Below are 6,009 nucleotides of genomic sequence, written 5' to 3' on the forward strand. Positions count from 1 at the left end.
CTGTTCAATTATTTCCATTAAATAAGTTCCTTGCCATCAGGATTGCTAGGTCAAAGGGCATGAGGACCTTTTAGCTTTTGATGCATAGATACAAAAGTAGTTTACTGCAAAACCTTTATTAGATGCATATTAGGCACAACATGGGAGCTCAGGTCTAGAGTTATTCCAAAGGTGATGAGACTAGGTCTCTGCCTGCAATGATTTAACATTGAAATGAAGGGGAGAGATGTGAACAAATGAGCACACTTTGCATTATAAGGGATGGTGACACTGACCTGAGACTTGAGGGGTAAGGAACTTCCCAGGCAAAGAAGGGGTTGGTAAGTGAGGCTGAGGGAACAGCATGTGGAAATAAAGTGTGTGAGAGTGTGCGGCTCTTTAGATGTGGGCAAATTTTGTGCAAATACTGAAAGGCACTGATTGAGAACAAGATGGATGGAAGGAATCTCTGGAACTGACTTCGTTAGCTGAGGATTTGGCTCAACCAACCAATGGAGTAGGGTGGTTCCCCTCAGGGTGTTCATTAGTTTGCTTCATTATTGTCTGTCTGATCCACATTCCAAGATTGAATCATGAAACTTTTGTTTTGCTTTTTGTAGTACTGGGAGTTGAACAAAGGGCCTCACGATTGCTAGGCAAATGCTCCACCGCTGAGCCACATCCCCAGCTCAAATCATGCTGCTTTTAATTAAAGTTCAACCTATTTCTGGACTTCCAAATAGGGAAGAATAATTAATAATAATAATAATTGGCTTGGGAATAAATTATAATTCTTTTAATTCTTTTGGCTTGAGAAATAAAAGTAGGGAAACAAACACTTTTATTTCTAAAAGAATATTAAACTTGAGTAAAAATTTAAAAGTAGGGATCCTACTTTTTCTCATTCATTTTGCTGAATAGGAAGAACCCAGAACAGCAAGGGTATTGGTGTCTAAATAAAGGAGGGCACATTCGAAGAGGAGAGTTTGCCCTCAGTACAATTGGATCTGGCTGCCTGAGCCCTGGGCTTCGCAAAAGCAGAGAAAAATGAACCCACAGAACTTCGATAAGTCCCAATCCATTAACTCTGAACTCCAGCAAGTTACTTAACATCTCAGGTTTAGAGGTTTCTGCAGAAAAATAAAAGTACTGACCAGCTCCCAGGGTTATGAGGATTTGCCAGATTACCTCCACAAAGCTCTCAGTGCTCACCTGGCCAAACAAGCTTAAATAAACAGTGGCAAGTATTATTACTTTGTTTTTAATCATTATTATTTTATTTTTGCAGCACTGAGGATTGAACCCCAGGGAACTTTACCACTGAGCTATATCCCCATCCCTTTTTGTATTTTATTCTAATAAAGGGACTCACTAAATTTCCCAGGCTGACCTTGAATTTGTGATCCTCCAACCTCAGCCTCTGGAGCCCTGAGATTATATGTGTGTGTCATTGCCATTGCAGGTAGCAATACTGATTATTTTTTTTTTAATTTCCACATTTTGTATTGGTGCATTTAGTTGTACATAATGATGGGATTTGTTGTTACATATTTGTACGTGCACACAATGTAACAATATAATATGACCAATATCACTCCCCAACAATTTCCCCTTCTCTCTCCTCTTCCTTTTCCTGGGTCTCTTTCCTCTACTAATCTCCCTTTAATTTTCACAATATACCCCCCAGCATCACCACCTTTTTTTTCCTTTTCCCTCTCTTGCTACCCACATATGAGAGGAAATATATGGCCCCTGACCTTCTGAGTTTGGCTTATTTCTGCTTAACACAATGTTCTCAAGTTCCATCCATTTTCCTAAAAATGACACAATGTTGTTTTTCTTTATGACTGAATAAAACTCCATTATGTCTATATAACACATTTTCTTTATCCATTCATCCATTGATGGACACCTAATCTGGTTCCACAGTTTGGCTATTGTGAATTGTGCTGCTGTAAACATGGGTATGCATACCACAGTGTGATGACTTTAATTCTTCAAGATAAATACCAAGGAGTGGTGTAGCTGAGTCATATGGTCATAAGCACCCCTCACTTTCTCAGTCTTTTTGGTCAAGATATCCTGGGCTTTTGTGATTTTATTAGCATATCACCTGTTGACTTCAAGAGGTACAGAGAAAGACTGAAAGAATGTAGCAGGGCTTGCTTTCACAGACAGAAAAAAAAAGATAAGGACATTCTTTTTGAAGTGACCAATGACATCACAAAAGAGAGAGAGAGAAAGAGATTTTAAGGAAACAGACAGGATTTAGCACCTGGGTTAGGGGCACAAAGGAGAGGCCATCAGAGCCATACAAAATTGGGGCAGAGAAGGAAGTAGCTATCTGGAGTGTTTTAGAAGGAGGAAAAGGAGAGAGGAGTAGGGCAGCCATAAAGCCCATTTGCAGGTTGAATGCTTTAAAAAAAAATCACTCCTATACAAAATATAAACAACCTGCAAAAGATACCAAAGAGAGAACTTATTCAAGATTTGGCACAGTTGATTGCAGAAATGTTGATTGTCAATGTATCCACTGTCATTTTGGATACTTTGGGGGGTAGCCATATCAACATAATGTAGAGCTCATTACCTGTAGAATAAAAGAGAACAAGAGGGAAAAAAGCATTATAAGCTTAATTTAAGTATCTTGTGTTTTCTCCTCGTATTGCATTTCACAAATTATTTTTACCTTATGTGGAAAAATTCAAACCACAATGACTGTGTGGACATCCTATCCCTCAGACTTTACTGATAGAAATGATGATGCCCCAGTCAGGGAAGTGCCTGGATTCCAAATCTTTGCTATATACAGTGGCCCTGCTTTGGGACAGGAAGATGTCCAGCTGTCAGGCCAAAAAGCCTAATAAAGGCTCACTTACGCTTCCATTTGTAATGTAGGAGTGCGTTCTTCCAGGCACATGAATTCCCTGAGGAAAAAACCAGAAAAGATGTTCCACAGACAGACAGACAGACAGACACACACACACACACACACACACGCACGCACACACCCCTCACAGCTCTGCCCATGCCCCCTGCCTTCCATCCTCAGACATGGAAGAATTGTCCCTGCTCTTATCTTAAGACAAATCTTCCTTCTGAACACTAGGTCCTCCCCCAGGATTAGACTCCTGCATTCAACCCCTCTTCCCTGCATCAGCAATCTGCCCACTCTGAATAACTCTGACTTAGCGTGCAAGCAGGCAGAAGGCGTCCCATTTTTAGGAAACTCCTCTGGACTTCACATCTCCAACAGCTCCTGTCCAATGTCTCAACAGAGCTATTCCAGTTCCCCTTCTCCCATTCTTAAGCTTTCCTCTCTCCTTGGCACGACCCATGCTCTAGTCCAGGACACCAGTGTTCTCCTTGTTACTAAGTCCATTGGTCCATAATCAGGCTCGCCTTTCTTGACCCATCAGCAGAACTGAATGGAGTGGATCACTGGGGATTGAACTCAGGGTCCTCGACCACTGAGCCACATCCCCAGTCCTATTTTGTATTTTATTTAGAGACAGGATCTTACTGAATTGCTTAGCGCCTCGCTAAATTGCTGAGGCTGGCTTTGAACTCACAATCCTCCTTCTCAGCTTCCAGAACCCTGGGATTACAAGCATGTGCCACCACGCCAGGCCACTCCCTCCTTCTTGAAGCACCTCTTCCACCCAGCACTGCAGATCCCGCCCGCCCTCTCTGTTATCCCATTGCCCTGCTGGCTGCCCTTTCTTAGTCTCCTTTTCTGATTCCTTCCTTCCTCTCTTGCTGACCTCTACATGTCACAAACCCCAGATCTCAGTCCCGAGGCCTCTTCCCATCTCTGTCTATTCTCACTCCTCAGGAGATGAAAGTCAATAGCAAAGCTTCAGATGCCATCTGTCTACACTAACAACGTCCAAACGTTTTTCTCCAGCGCAGACTTCTCTGAAGCCTGGATGTGCATGTTCAATGTCTTAGCACCTTCCATTGGATATACAATGACCATCTCCCAGCACTCATCACAAAACCTGTGCCCCTGAGGTCAGCCCTATCTCAGCAAATAACAACCTCATTCTCCGTTGCTCTGGGCAACACACTTAGAGTCATCCTGAGGCCCCTTTTCCCCTGGTGTTTCATTTTCCAGCACACAATGGCTCAGCCAGCACTTGGTGAAAAACGAATTGTTTCTTGCCCCTTCCATGGCAATTGCTCCATCCTCTCCATCACCATCTTTCTCCTAGACAGCTCCCTGCTTCCACCCCACTGGCCATTCACTGTACCGGGCCCACAGTGCTACAGTCAGCTCATGCACTTCTCCACTCAAAACCAACTAGTGGTTTCCTCCCTTCCAAAGATCCCAAACCGTCTACTAGGATCTACGGGCCCTATATCTGGTCACTAATTCCCAACCTCATTTCCAAGACTTTCCTCCTACGCTCCATTTAGCCACACTGGTTTCTTGGCTGTTTCTGAAACAGGCTGAGCCCTTTTCCACCCCAGGCCTTCTGCACTTGCTTTTATCTTTGCCTGCCTGGGAGCCTCTTCCATTACAACTGTGCATGGCTTAGCCCCTAACTTCATTCTGTTTCTGTCCAATGTCACCTCTACAGATAGGCCTTCACAAGTCACCCCATCTGGAATATAGATGCCACCACCAGCCTCACACCCTCTCCCTTTTCTTAGCTTTATTTTAGTTAGTGGCATTACTGAGAATTCCACCTTTGCCTACATGTTAATTTTTTTGCATTTTAATGAAACACTATAAGGGCTGCCCAGAGGCTGCTGGCCAGATGTTATGACACTTGCGAACAACATACTTATCACGGTCATTAATTTAAGTTGATCCAAGTTGGCAGAAATGATACCGCATGGGTTCAACCCACAACCCCAAATACAGGCAGACACAGGCCGGGGGAATGGCAAGCAGTTGCTGCCAATGCCAATCCTTGGGAGTTTTAATTGAGCCTAAATTGATTGATTCCTACAGGTACCCAGGTATTTTACATAACAGGCGTGAACCAGGGAGATGGTACCAAAACCTTATACCAGGAAGGATTTCAAAAAATGCTCAGTCTATGGAAGGTGCTATTGCAGTCATTAAGGGATGAGTGCATCTCTGCAGTCACTTCTGCCTTTAGTGACAAAAGAGAACAGAGGATGGTATTGACCCTAAAGATCATGTTAGGGTGACCTTTTCCACCTTGGTCTTTTGAGAAGTCCTATTGCATTAACTCTGACCACTTAGAGACCACTCTTTAAATAAGTGGATACATACCCCAAAGACCCTCCTCCACGTATTACAGATGTGACCTCCATTGCATGCAGCCTCTTTGACTTCAGAGTCCTCAATGAGGCCGCAGGTTCCCAAGTCCACCTTGTCACCCTCTTGTCCAGGAGTATTTGCCCTTGCTGTCCTCAGACCCTTGCCCCTGATACTGATGAAGCTGGACTTGGGGGTTGACATCCTTGCTCTGAGCCTGTTAGTCTTTGGAAATGACTTAACTGTCTTGGACCTTAGTTTATTCATCAGAAAAGTAAACGTGATGGCATCGTCCTTCAGGGCTGAGGAGGAGACAAGAGATGGCAGTGTGAGCACCTGGAAGATTGTCTGTACCGTGGCAGGGACTCAACACAGCTCCCTTCCCTTGTCCCTGACTGCACAGTCCACTGTCCCCCAAGAAAAGCCCTACTGCTCCCTCAGTCAGAGTTCAAGGGACTAGCTTATTTACATTTCTTCTAGATCACCCTCCAATGTTGGCCTTGCTCTTGGCAATTTCCTATGGAGTTTTTTTCTGTTTGTAACCCACCCAAAGCCCTTCACACCTCCTGTGGTCCCTCTTTCCCACCACAAGGTGAGCTTGCTGGTGCTCCCCCAGAGCCTCCTTCTCCCTTTCTTTCACAAAACAATCATGGTGCCTTCGCTTCCTCTTCAGAGTGGGATGGGGTGAGGATTTGGAGCCCGAGACCTCTGTGCACAGTATCCCGGCGAGTGTCGAAGTCACACATGCAGACCTGACCCACTGGGGGCCTGGGATTTGATATTTGACAGTCGTGCAT

Source organism: Marmota marmota, unplaced genomic scaffold (assembly GCF_001458135.2).
Source record: "Marmota marmota marmota unplaced genomic scaffold, marMar, whole genome shotgun sequence".
NCBI classification, from domain to species: Eukaryota; Metazoa; Chordata; class Mammalia; order Rodentia; family Sciuridae; genus Marmota; species Marmota marmota.